Source organism: Myotis brandtii, unplaced genomic scaffold (assembly GCF_000412655.1).
Source record: "Myotis brandtii unplaced genomic scaffold, ASM41265v1 scaffold165, whole genome shotgun sequence".
NCBI classification, from domain to species: domain Eukaryota; kingdom Metazoa; phylum Chordata; class Mammalia; order Chiroptera; family Vespertilionidae; genus Myotis; species Myotis brandtii.
Window position 1 is genome coordinate 12,757,914 of NW_005356042.1, and position 16,965 is coordinate 12,774,878.

The 16,965-nt window shown below is 42.8% G+C and overlaps 1 protein-coding gene across 1 annotated transcript in view; it reads right to left on the bottom strand.

The window, feature by feature from the left end:
- WWOX (WW domain containing oxidoreductase) overlaps nt 1-16,965 on the bottom strand; it is a 935,251-nt gene that overhangs the window by 555,061 nt on the left and 363,225 nt on the right. The gene's annotated exons all lie outside the window — the stretch shown is intronic.

Genomic DNA, 16,965 nt, shown 5'->3' on the forward strand with positions numbered 1-16,965 from the left:
CCGGGCCTCTAGTCCTATATAATAAAAGCCTAATATGCAAATCAACCAAACAGCGAATGACTGGTTGGCGGGTGGCCGGCTGGCAAGTGGGCAGCACCAGGCCCACCAAGGTGGGTGCCAGCAAGCAGAGGGAAGGCACGGCGATCAGGGGGCAGCAGTGACCAGTGGCGGTGGGCTGATGGGGGGCGGGGCCGACCACTCACCAGCTGGTGCCATCCCCCGATCGACCGGCCAGTTGCCTTTGCCTCCCGCAGAGGAAGTCCAGACTGTGGCTTAGGCCCACTCCCTGCAGGGAACCATCAGTCGGACATACCCCAAGGGCTCCCGAACTGTAAGAGGGCACAGGCCGGGCTGAGGGACCCCCCACTCAAGTGCACAAATTTTCATGCACCGGGCCTCTAGTGTTCTTATATGAAGAGACATCAAGGATGTGGCCAACAGAGGGTTCGCCATGTGAAGACAGAGGGAGAAGGTAGCCATCTGCAAGCTAAGGAAAGAGGCCTCAGGAGAAACCAGCTCCACCACCACCTTGGTATTGGACTTCCAGCCCCCAACCCAGTAAAGATAGTTGTTTAAGCCCCCAGTCTGTGGTGTTCTGTGTGGCAGTCCCAGCAAACTATACAGAGCCTGTTGCAGAGTGGGGACTCAATAACCCATCAATGACCAAGCATGGCTACGGGTATCACTGTGCTCTCTCCACTCTCATATGTATGGAGGAAAAGAAACTATTGAACTCACTAACAAATAGACTAAAAGAAACCATCTGAAGATATTCCATAAGCAGAAGGCCATGATGGTCATGCAGGTAGCAGAGCTTAAACTACCACACAACATCTCTTGAGCTGGGACCTGGATCATCACTTAATACAAAAAGCATACCTTCTACAAAACTCCTGACTCATAAACTACCCCACCCTCACCCGGCATGCGGTCAATGAGAAGGAAGTCGCCACCTAATCAAAACACCCCACCATCCTGGAAAACTGAGAGTAAGTCTCCCTGGGAACCAAAGTACACTGCTGGTTCCTGGGTATCTGCTTAGCAAGAAAGACCTTAAAACGAGACTAAAAAATTTAGCTCACATTTAATTTGCTGTCTTCTTCTTAACCTCATTTTTAATAATCTCATTTGAACTCATTGTGCATTGCACTGAGTTGGAGACTGGCTTTGATGCCACACAATTCTGTTTTAATTACAGCTGCTGCTTACAAGCTCTGTGACTTTGGCAGTCACTTAATTCAGTCAGCCATGGTTTCCTCATCAGCAAATGAGGAAACATTTACTTAATAAAATGTAGATGGTATCTACTTAATAAGGCTGTTGGAGAGAGCAAACAAGATAAGGGATGCAAAGTGCTCAGCAAGGTGCTCTCAATAAATCATAACTATGATTGCATTATTATTGAGTCAGACTTTGTTATTAATAATTAATATAATAAATGTTAGCACTTATTGAAAGATGTCAACTGCTTAACAATTATAATCAAAGACAATACTAGTATGTATCAGTTCCCTGTTTCTTTATCAAAATACTTGCTCTCAAAATTCATTTATTTATTCCTTGAAAAGAGCTTGTGCTAGATCTTGGTCAAAATATGTAAGTCAATTAATTCACGAATATTTTGAAAGTAGAAAGCATGGGCTTTTTGCTTGGCGAGGCTTTTCTTATTGTAGTAACCTCCAAGCCCAGCTGCTGGAGGCTTTAAAACTGAGGGATATAAGTCTAGGCAGAGATTATCTTTCATCACAGAGTTCTAATAATATTCTCTTCTTTGACAAGAAATTTATGGCAGGCTGCTGAAACATTAGTTTATTGATGATTAAAGTATCAACTATCCTTCATACACGTAAACAGGATTTTTGAATCATAAGCAATGAGTTAGGGTCCCCAACAGGCCCTGGGGGCTATGTAATTTATGGGCATTCAATTCTCATCAATGTATTGTCAGTATATCCAAGGCATCTGACGGGTTCTTGTTTCAAGGATGGATGTTCTTTCCACAACCCAAGGAGCACAAAAGTTAAGGTCTCGGCTTTATAGACTTGAAGCCTCCATTATCACCCAGGATTTAATATTACAAACTGTCCGTGGCCCCAGATTTTTCTATTCCTGGTCTTTCAGGATTTGGTCATTCAATATAATATTACTTAGGACAGGATTTGGCAACCACTAAAAAATTTCCACATCAGGGTAGAAGTTCCAAAGACCAGGCAATGACCTGAGAACTGATGCTGGAAAGGAAGGCTGTTCTCACATGTAGGGGGTGGTTGCCAATATGGGTGCCATGGAAGACCCATGGCAGAGGCTGTTGGCTGCCTGCTTAACAGCCATCATTCCTCCCTTCACCCTTCTAACAAAATCCCAGGCCCCTCCCCAGCCCCAAAAAGAATTCTTCACTAGTAAGAGACAGTCATGGTGGTCTCATTTCCCTTGCTGAGGCTCAGGTGGATGTGTGGTGCCGTTCTGGCCAATGCATCATGTGGGGGGTTCTACTCCCAGTGTCTGGGAAGATGTTCTTCACTCTTTAAAGCAGGGGTCCTCAAACAACGGCCCGCGGGCCACATGCAAATACAAATATTGTATTTGTTCCCATTTTGTTTTTTTACTTCAAAATAAGATATGTGCAGTGTGCATAGGAATTTGTTCATAGTGTTTTTTAAACTACAGTCCGGCCCTCAATGGTCTGAGGGACAGTGAACTGGCCCCCTGTTTAAAAAGTTTCAGGACCCCTGACTTAGAATATCTATCTTGTTGGGTCATCAGAAGAACAGAACTCTCCAGGAGCCCACAGAAGTCACCAATGAAATCATCTTCCAGGTCTACCTTTTCATAGGCTGCCAGATAAAGGGCATGAAACCATCCAGCTTAGGTCAAAATGAGCCTATTCTCTTCCCTCGTTCCCCCTTTCCCACAGCAATATCGAAGAGAATAGAAGAGACAGCAAACACAGAAGTGAGCAAGAAGAGGAGGAATAAAGCCACCCAAGTCCCCTTTCCCAATGAAGGCTGTCTGCCATCTTGAATCCTGCCCAAGCTGGGGGAGAGTACAGTGCCCCTCCAACGGTCTGGGGGACAGTGAACTGGCCCCCTGTTTAAAAAGTTTGAGGACCCCTGCTTTAAAGGGTGCGTGAGGTAGTCACATGTTATCCTTTTCTGCCTCTGGTCACTGTTATCTATCAGTGATTCCTGGGACCTGGCAACCAGTTTGTGACCATGAGGTGAGCCTGCCTAAGAGGATAAACCAATGTACGAGGGAAAGCAAAGCAGAAAGTGAGAGCTAGCCTAGGTGCTTGAAGATATTTTTAAGCCCTTGCATTAATGAAACCTGAAACTGCTTGACCTCCAGACTTCTTTTTTAAAAATATGTTTTTATTGATTTTAGAGAGAGGGGAAAGGAGAGGGAGAGAGAGAGAAACATCAAGGTGGAGAAGAAACATTGATCAGTTGCCTACTCCATCCAGGGATCGAACTCACAACCTGGGCATGTGCTCTGACCAGGAACCAGGAATGGAACTGGCAACCTTTCAGTGCACAGGAAAATACTCAACTAACTGAGCCATATTGGCCAGGCACCTCCAGACTTTTTTTAATGTGAGATAATATATGTTGTTATTGTTGAAGCTACTATTAATGGCATTTTCTATTACTTGTAGGCAAAAACTACATTTCTTATAATGATTCCACCTTCCCTCCGAAGTTTGAAAATACCCTCTCCTTTAGCCCTTATACCTGAAATTACACAGACTACTACTCACTTTCTATGTGAAAAATGTCCATATATGGCCAACCTAACTTAACTAGGTTGCATTTTACTGTTTTCTTCTTATCTGAAATCATTGGGATAGACTGAATAAACGAGGAAGAAATGGCAAGTTGGGAGCATAGGACATTGTCAGGAGAGCAAGCCTGGTGGGCCCTACAGCACAGGACTTGGAAATGGCACTACTAGATTCCTGGGAAGAACCCAAAAGTAAAAGAGAGGTATACAAAGTCTGGACAGAGGTACCAAAGATAAACTTCCTCTACTTTTACTCTCTATCTGTGGATAACTATTTGGGAATCTTTTGTGAGAGGAGTGGGAGAAGTTCATTCTCAAGGGGAGTGGACAGCCAGGAGGTGGCAGCTTTCAACACAAGTAGCAAGCAGATTCTTGTAAGAGGCATAGCAGGAAGGAATGAAAAATATTCATCCCACCCTTTTCTTTAGTACTAGAAGGTTAATAATAAAGTGAACTAATGCCCTCAAGGGAAATACAAACCAAACCGGTGTTTCCCAGCCTCCCTTGCAGCTAACCCTGACCAGGTTACTCAGCCCTGGCCAATGAGCTGTCTGTGAATGCTGAGCTGCAGTTCTTGGAAACTCCTTCAAGGAGCTGACTCAGAAGGGTCATCCCTCCTGCCTCCCCCTTCTTCCTGCTGCCTGTGGCTTGAAACTCACATGGAACTTAGGATTCCATGAGCCATCCTGGATCAAGAGGTGGACTTGCGGGGATAGAAGCCACATTGCTCAGAATGAAAGAACAGTACAATTGGAGGAGTCTTTGATGCCTTAATCAAACCACCAAGTCAGTCCTGGATTAGCTACCTAGCCACTGACTTATTTTAAGTGAGAAAATAAGTCCTTATGTATTTAAACCAATGTTGTTTTGGGTTTCCCATTTTATGAAGCTGAACCTACCACTGACTGAAACAGTGGCATATTTGCTACCTAAGATATCTGTCGCCATAATATTGACTACAATACTGTTTAAAATGTCTATAAAATATCTTTAAGACATTTTAACTACCATTTTTCCACTAAAAGCCTGTAGATCCAAGTTCAAGTATTTCTTTTACTTTAATGGGAACTTGCAATGTGTAAGACCAAGGAAAAGTTACACTATCTGAACCTCACCCATCAACCGACCCAAGTTTTCATCTGTGGCATCAGGAAACTGGGGGAGAAAGGTTCCTCCTGCTTGGATCCACCTGAACAGATCAACCCACTGTAAACCTACCACTCATAAAATTATCTTCATTTTATTCAAATGTTATTTTTCACATATCTTTTTGAAGTATGAGTTTCCTAACTTCCCTACTCCCAGCATACAATGGCATTTCCTTTGATTTGTTACAAATAAGACCCTAGGTCTAGTATAAACTGGGTTTTGTCAAAAGCATGTCTTTTGCTCTGTTCCCAAGTTTGATGGTATCAAACAACAGTATAGCCCCTTAGTTCTTTTCTTTGTAGGAAAAAAAGGTGTCATTTTGGTAAAGATTAGACTGTGCACACACATCTGGTTTTCTTCTCCTTCAAGGCCATGGGGAAATTATACATTCCCACCCTCTTCAAGGTCATGTGATTGGTTCTCACCAATAGGCTGTTGAGAGGAAGTGACATGTGACATTCCAAACCAAAGCATATAGTTGCTGCTGTGACTGTCTCCAGTGGTGAAAAAGGCCAGATGGTACAGCTATGAGACAATGGAGACAACATCAACCTGGGTCCCTGAGTGACTGTGTGTGCAGCGATCCTGCTGACCCACCCCATTCACATAGTATGAGCAAGAAAAAAAAATGTACACTGTGCTAAAATAGCATCCCTTCACCATTCACACCCCCATTCTATATACACACAGCATACACACTTTTATACCAGAAAAGAAAAAAAAAATGTTTGCTATTTTGCTTCAACTATTCTATCATTTCACTATTGGTTCTGGCTACAGAAAGAGATTGAGCTAATGTCCTCAGGGATCAGATGGTGATGACTCCCAGGCCCCTCATCTGGGTTTTTACTGGGAGTCCCATCTCGATTTTCCCTGCATCAGGAAAGAAAGTCAGAAAATGCAAGCACTTGGAGCTTATTATCTTTGCTTCTTGCAGAAATGCCTTCACTGAATTATGATTCAGGGTTATGCCAGTTTAGGAGGCTGATATAAGAAATGTCTACTTGAAATGCATTTCTGTGTCTTTTATAAAATCACAGTTGAGCACAACTTTGCTCTCTGGATTACCCAAGGCCTCACATGTGGACCTGTGAAATAGGCACCTGCTGAAGTTCAATATCAGGAAAAGCATTTGCCTCTGCAAATGGACTTGTGTTACAGAGTTTTCATTCCCTGACAATAGCAAGCAATGTTGTTCGCTTCCCAACTTAACTCTCAGGATACTGGGGACCCAATTCAGGAACCAACCAAGGAAACAGGCTTATTCTAAGTTCCTGCAAAATCCACGTCTGCCTTCTTTAGATTGTCACTCTTTTTTCCTCATAATTTTCATAGTGTATGTAATATTTTACGTTTTCCAGCTTGAAGAACACAGAGTCTATCACCTTATACAAAATTAGGAATTCCATCCTTACCCAAGAATTTACACTCAGGAAAATGGTACGAGGAGATCATGTCATAAGATCATCTATAGAGCCAGTATCACTTATGGAAAGCCTGAATTGCACGAATAGATGATTTCTATTAGCTTGCATTTCACATCCTGAAATGTTTAGTGCCAAAGAAATTTGGGAGATTTCACTAGGAAGCATTACTTTAGAAAAAAATCATTAAGAGTAAACCCAGATGGATAGCTGGGGTCTGCCTAATTCACACTCTTTTAATCCTCTGCTTAAAGAGGCCCTCTTGTAACTAACTTTAATCAAGACACCAATCCATGAAAATAGTCCCATTAGTCCTTGACTAAGCCTTAAAAACTAAACAAAAAACTTTTAACTTTATTTTTTATTTTTTAACTTTATATTTTTCATATTACAAAAACAATACACATACACTAAAGGAGGAAATATCAGAAAAGGAGGGAAGAAAAAAGCAGAATCGGTAAAAAGTGATACTTACTGGCAAATTTTCTGGGTTCCAACGTCCATGCCTAATTCATCTGCATATAGGCCTGGGAGGCAGGTCCTATTACAATTGTCACTTTACAGATAAGGACTTGGAGGTGTACCAAGGCTAAATTGCTTATCCAATGTCACACCTCTCAGCCAATTAGTGATAGAGGCAGAATTTGAATCCATGGCTGTTTGACAAAGTTCATTAACTTAACCTTGAACAACTAAATTACATCTAGCCAGCCAGAACCACTGTAGATAGCTCGGTGTATCTCTTTCAGAATCTTTTTTTATATATAGTATATACCTATGTGTGTGTGTGTCTGTGACAAAAGTAGATGTATACAGTACATGCAATTTTCTAAACTGCTTTTTACATTTAAAGGAAATTGAAGTTCTCAAAATGTGTTAAGTTCTCTGAACATTTTCAAAGGCCTTTCAAAAATCTCATTGTATTTTATCTATTCACTGCGTCCCCCCAACTCAGCAAAGATCACCTGTGAAATAGTGGGGGACATATGTCTCATAAAAATCTCCATTAGAAGAAATACTAGTAAGTCAAAGCTCACAGAAATTCACAGAAAGTCGCTGCTCTGATGAAGACGAATCATCAAAAGCCCAGAGTGCAGCCACTGTAGGCAGATGTGGACGCAGACACAGTCCATAGCGGAGAGCCACAGTGAACGTCAGCATTAATGCACAGTTGGCAAATGACATTTTGTTCATTTTGTTCGTATGCCAGAAACAAAGTTAATTCTGTCCTTCTTTTACTCCCAAATCAGTGGTTTTCATGAACACCAATTATGCCCATGTGCAAGGACTAATAGAACTGTAATCAGAAAATGTGTTTGAATGTCACACACTACATATATGTGGGAGAACCAAGGTCCAAATGACACCTCTGTAATGTTTGAAACCAAAGAATCAAGATTGTACTTAAGTGAATAAATGATCACCCTTAACAACTGACATAATAAAAAGTTCTTGGGTGTATGATTCTTTTTTGTTGTTGTTGTTCCTTGCTGTGGGACATTAATCCTGCCCAGGTTCTGCTGATACTCTTGGCTTTGTCAACTATATCTAAATATATGAACACGCCACTCTCTCAGACAGACACTGACCAAAGATCAGAAGCCAGAGAAACTATGCTGGTGGAAACAGAGAGAACTGTGGATCCCACTTCTGAGACTGCTGTGTGGCTTGGAGTGTCTGTGTGTGTTGTGTTGTGTTGAAAATGAGAGCCAGAAAGACTATGAGCTGGGGAAATGCCTGTACTTAAATGTAAGTGTGGTGTTCTAAATTTATATTGGATCTGATCCTATCTATGCAGAGTAAATTGCTCAATTGAGGTGGATTAATAACAAGATAAAGAAAACGAACACATTCCAACATCAAGTACAAATATTCTGGGGGTCATCGCCTGTGTTAGATTACCCATTGCACCTCACCCCGACATTAGCATTAGTAATTATCAACTGGCTCTCTGTAGAGGGAAACTATGCCTTGGCGAAGTGCAGAGGTTTCATTTCCTGGACAGCCACTGCAAGTGCAATCTGTACAGATAGTGCATGTGCAAATCTGTCCATGCACGTTAGAGAGTTTGGAAAATTTTAAAAATGCATCTGTGTGCACCTTAAAATATAATGCCTTTAGACCTGAAGTCCTACTTCTGTCAACATGAATTAACTAAATATTTTGCACTTATTCTGTGCCCACTTCTTATCAATGCAGAATTGCTTACTGGAGGAGAAATACACTCTTTAAAATTCTATGTAACTTCTCCCTCTAAATAATGCCATAAGTTTTCTTTTTAGAATGACAACAGTAGATTCAGTGACAAGAGTGCTACCACATACCAAGCAGACAGGCAGAGTGCTGGTTATTTTTGTGAGTTATTTCAATTAATCTTCAGAAATGAGTCCCTATGTCATAGAGCTACTGTCATTTTGTCTATGCACCTAATTACTAACCTAAAAGCCGCAGTTCAGTTCAACACATATTGAGTACCTACTATGTGCCATGCACTGAGAAGCTAGAGGAGAAACAATGAAACAATTTCAGTAAAATGCAGTTAAATGGCTATGAGAAAGGCCGATATGAGATACTAATTATAAAAATTCCTTAAATACAAAATGATAATTCCTTCTGGCTATGCTCCAGTGGTCTCCAAACTACTTCCTTACAAAGACCCTTTCCCATCCACCCCCTCACTACGAAAGGGCATTGCTTTGCTTGCTGTCCAAAGCGACTATTTCAGGTAATGGAAGAAATTGCAACAGAAGAAACATATAAACAAGATAAGTTTTCAAATGCATCTCTTAGGTACTATTCAGAACAAAATGAACAGAAATAAACAATCCTCCAATATCAGGTGACATATTTTATACTTTTCCACCCTGCATTTTAGGAAGGCAGCAGAAAGAGAAACTCTCCTAAATCAGGGTTTCAGAATCAGATGCTGGTATTAGAAATAAGATTAACCTGGTCCCTTAACAATCAAATTTATGACTAGTAAAGGGTTATGAAAAATTCTATCTCTATGTCAAACGTAAGAAACACAGTCTTTGGAGGCATATAATGATAAACTGCAGCTTGAGCAATACGCGCGGGGAAGGGAATGAGCAGTTCAAGAGTTCAAAACATGTTCTGTGGAAAGGTGTGCAGTGAAAGAGAAGGGCTGGCTCCAGACAAAGGCACGGAAAGGTCATCCTGCTAGTCATTTCATCTTCATTACAACAGGGAAGCCTGCGGCCAAAGGGCACATGCCAGGCCTCCTCCTGCACACTGCACAGAAGCTTAGGACCACCAGGAAACTGATGTACTAAACAAAAGTAAACACATAGAGTGCTGGCAGCTACCCCTAGACTGGGGCTTCCGAATGCAGCCTCAGCCACCCAAAATAAATGTGATACGGGCAATCTCCCCCACCCCTTGCCCTGCCTCTTTTTTTTTTTTTTTTGGTGTGAGTGATAGATTAATTAAAGATTACAATCTATCTTCTTCACAAGGCCAGAGAATTGGACTTGCAATCAGCAACCTAATTTTCTTTCAGGTAGCTGCCAAACTTAAATTTGTTCTACCAAATAAAATGATTTCCCCCATACATGCAGCTCAAAATTTCATGTTCCAATGATGATGTTCATTATTTGCTCTGTAACTCAACCCTCATCTTTCTGTTTTCGGAATTGGGGGAGAAGTGAATTTCATTTACTGATTATCAGCAGACTGCCTGAGAGATAGGCTAGGGCTGTTGTAATGGGGAAAGGAGCCCTGACTCACCGTGGACTAGTGAGGGGTTATGAAAAATTCTAGAAGGCAAAGGTTAATGGCTTTCCATTTTGGAGTGGGGTCCACATGGGTGGACAAGTCTTCCCTCCTCCGCCCCCCTCCAAACTCCTACACAACCAGCTTCCCTAATCCAGCCTCCTCCCCATTCCAAAGGGAACCTTGCTCTGTCCCTGCCTACCTCAATGCCCCAAATGAACTGACAATGGGGACCCGGATTCTAATCCCAGTCTTCAAAATAGTTGTTACCACAACAGCACAACTAAACTCCCTGCCAGTTTGAATTTGGGTTTTAATAGATGGATGTTTCTAGCTGCGAGTGACATGGTGTGCTCTCCCCTGCTTATGTCAGCATGACCAGGAGAAAACGTAAATCACACAGTGGTGGTGAGGAAGATGAAAGCAACAACTATAATTTGTTGAGTTGAAAGGCAGTATCCATAGTGAGAAAACCAACTCAACCACTTAGTAGCTGCATGACTTAGAAGCTCCATTCTGCTAAACCTTCATCTACCCACCTGAAAAAGGTACATCTTATATCATTGAGGTGTTTGTGATTAAGGAGTAATTTGGGTGACAGATGAATAAATAGATAGATGATGAATGAATAGATGGATAGATGAATGAAATGATAGAAAGATGGGTGAATGAAGGGCAGGAAGGCGGAAGGAAGGAAGGAAGGAAGGAAGGAAGGGAGGGAGGGAGGGAGGGAGGGAGGGAGGAAGGAAGGAAGGAAGGAAGGAAGGAAGGAAGGAAGGTAGGTTGATATTGATATTTTAAAACCTTTGTCTTCAGCCAACACATAGTGAGTGCTTTTGTTGTTATGCTGAAAATTTGGATCAGGCTACAAAAACAAGGAAATTAAAAGAGAAAAAACAATCCACCTAAAACTAGAGGCAAGTCACCCACTCTTCCTCATCATTTGTCATCATTCGCTCCTGCTCCTCTTCCTTTCCCATCAAGATTAGAAGCCACACCCCATGCCTGCCTGGGATTGCATGAATTCCCTGCTGAGACCTACTGGGAAAGACATGAACAGCACTCTTTGTGGCCACTGTTGTCTGTACTGGGATAAATACTGGCAGCAGGAAGTTACTGAAAGAGAAAAGGAATCCCAGCAGGTCTGAAGCAGAGAGTGCACACACAGTCCAGTGGGCAAAACTGCAGGCAATTCTTCAAATGACAAAAGGTGGCACCCTCCCAGACCAGCCTGTGATATGGGCCCTGAGGTGGGGGTGTGTGGGGGGGGGGGCAGCTTCCTTCTCATGGGACTTGATCTCCCTCATTCTCAATGGATTTAGTGAATGAACTCATTTGGCTGAGAACCTCAAGCCCTCAAACCAACTGTCAGTGAAAAGAAACAGTTCCATGAAGAATATGACATTTATGCTAAAAACTTACTTCAGGTAGGGCAGAAGAATGGTACCAAAGTATTCCTAATAACATTTTCAAATACATGTATATGCCATGAGGGAGGCGGGGGAGTTATCTAATGACAACGTTTTATGTCATGGTGCATGTGTTTTAAACTAGGATAATAATGCTAGCCAGCATTTAATAAATGCCCCTTGTATACAAGGCACAAATGCAAGATCTAAACTTCCAAACAACTTCATCAGGGCTCCCACTGACATTGCTGACACCAAGAACATTGAGAACTAACATTTAATAAATTCTTAGTGTACATCGCCTGTACAAGACTTGGCATGCAGGACTTGCTGGCCCACTCACAATTACCATCCCCACTTTACCACTGAAGAAACTGAGTCGTAGAAAGCCTAAATTTCTTTCTCAAGGTCACACCTCCTGGAAGTTATAGAGATGGGTCCCCTCCAATCCATGTCAAAGGAAGCAGCACTCCCAGAATGTCTGAAGGCGCTCGGTGACAAAGACTATACACTCAGTGATTACAGGGAAAAGGAGATCATTTTAATCTCCCTATTCAAGAGTCAGAATATACCAGCCAAGATAGGCTTCCTTTTCAAAAATGATTCAAAAGTCCGTAGCCTCAGACACAAACAAAATCTCATTTCTGAGGGCTACCCCTCTGTGTCAACGTGGGGTGGGGGCAGGGCATGTGTGTGAAAGAGCCACAAGGCTCTTAAGGCAACATTACATTCCTCTCCTGACTTCACTTTGGAGAATGGAATCCTACAATTAGCTCTGGAACAATAAAAGTGAGTAGTTAGAGCTGCAGTAAGGAGATGGAGAGAAGATAAAGCGGGGAGTGATTACCCGTATCATCCATCTCCCAGACTCCGAAAGAGGGGCCACTGGAGACCTAATCTAGCCTTGGTCCCCATCACTGATCACTCAGCCTCTGATGGCAGAGGCAGAATTAGCAGGTGGTGTTATCTCCCTGAGCAGACCCTGTCCATCTGCAGCCTCTCCTTGTGGTGCAAAGAGGAGCTCTGTGTGCAGTGTTGGGTCAAGGCAGGGACGAGATGACAGGGGAAGAGAGACAGAATTTTTCCTAGTTGGCATGAACTTGGGGGTTAGGAGGTATGTCTTCAGCCACAGTATAAATCAATATTGCAGGGCATTCTTTTAATACATATAGTTTTGAGAGAGTAACTATTTAGACTAAAAAGCAGGAGACATGATACATGTGACCTCCACACAGGGTCACCACACCTCTACTTCACAGTGTTTCCTTCTAAGATTCTGGGATGCTTTACTTGCCACATGCCATGTCCTCTTCCACCCTTGGGTCCAATCATGCCAAAACTATCATTTTCAGTTTTTTAAATGTTGGACGAAATGGGGTAAATGTCTAAATCAAAACTGAGTTTCAAGTAAGTTACAATTGTCATCTTTCACCACGAGTCTCTTCATGGTTTTCAGTTGGTTGGTTCAGTGAGCCAGCAAGATTAAAATAGGCAAACAAGATCAATAATAAAGGACAGCTAGTGTTTATTGAGCACCTATACTGTACCAGGTACCATGCAAGCTGATCTTATCTGATTGGTTAACTTAATCTTTATAAGACTCTGAAGAAGATAGGATTTCTCCCTCTTTTAATATATGAGCAGATGCAGAGAGGGGAAGGCCCCTGCCTAGAGTTGCACGGCCAGTGCATCTGGGATGTCCACACTGCAGATAAGGAGCAGCCAATAGTTAGATGTTTCTTTTAAATTCAGGGTTCAATAATTCTAATAGCCATTCCTCCCATATGACTTGAATTATAACAATGGTTTATATCCATCTTTCTAAGAACTCACTTAGCATTCATCTTTAATTTAGGCACATCTTTATAGGGCTACTGTTTCATAAGTAGCCCTAGACTTATTAAAATGGGGGCCCAATGTTAACAACATGGATGCATGTCTGCCCTCATGGGGCTCCCGGAGAAGACAGACATGTAGACAAACATGATGATCAAGTGTGCTAAAAGCAATGAAGATCTAGAAAGTTCTGAGGGAACATTCAGGAGATGCACCCAACTTAGTCCTCTAAGACAAGAAAAGACTTTCTAGAGCAGTGGTTCTCAACCTGTGGGTCGCGACCCCTTTGGTGGTCGAACTACCCTTTCACAGGGGTCGCCTAAATACATCCTGCATACCAGATATTTACATTACGATTCATAACAATAGCAAAATTACAGTTATGAAGTAGCAAGGAAAATAATTTTATGGTTGGGGGTCACCACAACATGAGGAACTGCATTAAAGGGTCGCGGCATTAGGAAGGTTGAAACCACTGTTCTAGAGGAACAGCATTTAAATGGAGACTTGAGGAATGAGCTGGAGTTAGACCTGAACATAATGTGGACTGAAGACCAACTCTCAATGAGTAGAAAAAACACAGTTCTGACATTTAGAGGAGCCCACGACTGTACCTCGCTGTCTCTCACACTAGAAGTCTTTAAACACTCAAGCTCACCTTGGAGACTCTGTTATAAATGGATCAACTACAGATTCATTTGGAATCTCAAACACCAAATGTGCATGACGAGAGAGCCCCCTGTCTGTGCAAAAGGGGAGAAGTAACAAATGCTGCCTGCAGTGCCAGCTCCGTGTCACTACCAATCAGCCTCCAGCCAGTGAGGCAAGCGGGGCCACTGGTCCCACCTTCCCCTCACCCACAGATCAGGGACAGTACACACTGACCAGAAAACCAGCATGCCGCCGAGTAACGCACCCTTACTTCTGCCCTCTCCCTCCTTCACTTTTCAGATCTAGTTGATGAGATAATAATAATCAGTTTTGAGTCCAAACCATGTAGCTCATCCTATTTCCTTGATGATCTTATCTGTTCTCAAGTTAAAGTTTAGAATATAAAAAGAAATGCATGGATTCTCCACGAGTAAAGCTAATGTCTGATCAGTGTTGGAGAACAGAGACCCAAAGTTACAGCTCCTGGCAAGAACTGCCAGTGCAGATCTCACTGTTGCCAAATTCGGGCAACCAGATGAATGGAGGGACAATTAATATATCCTCTTAAGAAAATTAAAGAGACTATGCCAGGATATGCTCTTGTATTGAGTGCACACCCATCATTTCATGGAGGTGTCCTTGGATGAGGCGAAGGTTTCCCAAAGTTTTGTCAGACAGCAGATCCTCCTAAACTCAGCATGGCCACAGAGTCACCTGGTGGGATTTGGAAAAGTAGACAGCTGATTCCCAAGTCCATAGACTCTGACTCAAAAATCCAGAGTGTATTTCTAACAAGCCAGAGTTCAAGGTCATTTTCCTGGAAGGGTGGGGCAATGATATTCCCTGCACGTTTAAGTATTCTTTTGATTAGCATGTATTTATTTGATCGCATGTGAAAGCATTTATTTTTTAAAGTGTTAAGTGTGTATGCCCATAATTTATATAGGGATGGGCCGCAGTATGTTTACAGTTGTTCGTATGGCAAAAGGATATGCAGGTTACGATTATTACAACAGCTTTATTAACTCTATGTTTCACGTACTCTCAACTGTAAACCTACTTTCGCCAACCCCTGTAGTATTGTTGTGGGCACCTGACACTTCATAGTGTTTTCTTCTCAAACAAAATAACCTTAAGAAGCCATTTCCTCTTTCCACGGGCAATGCACAAAAATATTTCAGCATCCCTTGACTGATCACTAACAGGTCTTGCCCATTATTATCTACTAATGTCCTGGTGCACGGATTTGTGCACATTAAAAGAAAATTAGTTAGAAGAAATATTTTAATATCGCTATTTGCCCTTTCTTTATAATAGAAGTGTCAACCAAATTCATGATCAACAGTGACAGATTAAAACACACGCATGCGATTGGCACCAGCGAGAATTTTAAATGTATCATGTATGCATGAGTCAACTTAGCCTTTTGTAGATATAGAATACTCTTGCTTAATTAGACCTGCTTTCTGATTTAGCTAAACTTTTTCCAGCCCAGTGAAGCACCCCAAATTCTCTTTCAGGTAATTGTCAGCAACACAGCAGTAAATATCAACATGAAGCAGATTATTATTGTAGATCATGCAGGGAGAACAAAGGGTAAAATATTTAACTGCAGCAGTGTTTGACTATATTCTGCGCAGTGAGAAAACCTGAGGTCATTTTCAAGGTACACCATTTCTTACTTCTTTTCAGTCGGGTCAAGTTTCTAAACTTTCTACATCTCCGTTTTCTGGCTAATGAAAAGAAAACAGGATTCTACCGAGTCTCCTATCTACCTACTCCAGGACTTCTGTGAGGATCAAATGAGCTGAGGCACATGAAAACACTTCACAAACATTTGGTTAAACTGTAAAACGTTTGTACCTGGCTATAAAGCAAGTTGTGTTCCTGGGCTGAAGAAACTCCAAGGAGGCTAGTCACTAGGGAGAGGATGCCAGGCATTGCTATGTGACGTCATTACACGGTGCCCACAGCGACTGTTTCCAGGATGGGCTGGGCTGTGGGCCGCATTTTGTGCCACAGAGTCTTGGCAGTGTTGGCTGCAATTTGGTGGGGTGTCATCCACGGTGGTGGCGGGGCCTGTGTCCCACTTGGGGTAAGTCAGTGTTGGTTTGTCAGCACCAGGTCCATGGTGCTGTTTATTTTTAAATGGCCAGTGCGCATCATGGCAGCTCCTGCACTGAGTGTCTGCCCCCTGGTGGTCAGTGCGTGTCATAGCTAGTGGTTGGACAGACGGACACTTAGCCTTTTATATATATAGACTAGAGGCCCGGTGCATGCATTTGTGCACCAGTGGGGTCCCTCAGCCTGGACTGCACCCTCTTGCAATCCAGGACCCCTCGGGAGATATCAAAGAGCTGGTTTTGGCCCGATTCCTGCAGGCCAGGCCGAGGAAACCCACCAGTGCACAAATCTGTGTACCGGGCCTCTAGTATGCATATAAAATCTTTGGTTAATCTATTCCCTCCCTCCCATCTCCCCCCTCCCTTTTGAGATTTATTAGTCTGTTCCATTTCCATGCCAGTGCACATCATAGCTACGGGTCAAACGGTGGAACGGTTGCTTAGGCATCTACACTAATAAAAGACAAACATGCAAATTGATTGTACCTTTGCTATGCCTTAAGCCACACCCACCAGCCAATCAGAGTGACTATATGCAAATTAACCCAACCAAGATGGCGACCAGCAGCCACAGAGCTGGAGCAAGCAGGAGGCTTGGTTGCCCCAATGATGGAGGAAGCCAAGCTTCCCTCCCGCCACCCCTCTGGCCGGCTCTGAGCTCCTCTCAAGGCTACAAAGTTTCAATTATAGAAGGTAAATAAACCCCAGATACCTGCTTTTAGCCAGCCGTGACCACGGAGCTGGAGCGAGCAGGACGCTTGGTTGCCCCTGGCGATGGAGGAAGCCAAGCTTCCCTCCCGCCACCCCTCTGGCCGGCTCTGAGCTCCTCTCAAGGCTACAAAGTTTCAATTATAGAAGGTAAAT